Here is a 673-nt window from a genome sequence, read left to right as displayed (position 1 = left end):
TCTGTGATTCTGTGATTCTGTGAAAAGATGTGAATAGAGTTGCTGATGTGAAAAAGTTACTAGAATTTATCTTCAGAAGACTTTCTAAGGAGTAGATGTGAATTGTTAGCAAGGTCATGATTGAAAATATGCAAGTAGCCAGAAAATGTGGTAAGGAAAGGAAAGCAACTTTTAAATTAAAACTTCTAAATACAAATGTAGAATACCCAAATATATATATTTTTTCCCCCAAAAGCCTTAAAAAGAGTTACACAACCTCAAATCCTGAACATCAATTAACAGAGTGAATGGACAGTAAGATTTGCCTGGCTGGCAATCTCTGATGCATAAAATGGGTGCTCTCCATCTGTATAACTCTACTGATATGAAATTTAAGATGAGTTTGAAATATCTGTTCCTTGAATATGCCTCTTTCAGACTTAGGCTTTACCTGTAGAAGGAAACAAGGCAAACCAGGTTGCAAGGGAGGGAATAATTAACAGAGTGAATGGACAGTAAGATTTGCCTGGCTGGCAATCTCTGATGCATAAAATGGGTGCTCTCCATCTGTATAACTCTACTGATATGAAATTTAAGATGAGTTTGAAATATCTGTTCCTTGAATATGCCTCTTTCAGACTTAGGCTTTACCTGTAGAAGGAAACAAGGCAAACCAGGTTGCAAGGGAGGGAAT

Source organism: Mesitornis unicolor, unplaced genomic scaffold (genome assembly GCF_000695765.1).
Source record: "Mesitornis unicolor isolate BGI_N332 unplaced genomic scaffold, ASM69576v1 scaffold49379, whole genome shotgun sequence".
Classification (NCBI taxonomy): Eukaryota; Metazoa; Chordata; class Aves; order Mesitornithiformes; family Mesitornithidae; genus Mesitornis; species Mesitornis unicolor.
The sequence above is the reverse complement of the archived record's forward strand: the minus strand, read 5'-3'. Positions refer to the sequence as shown.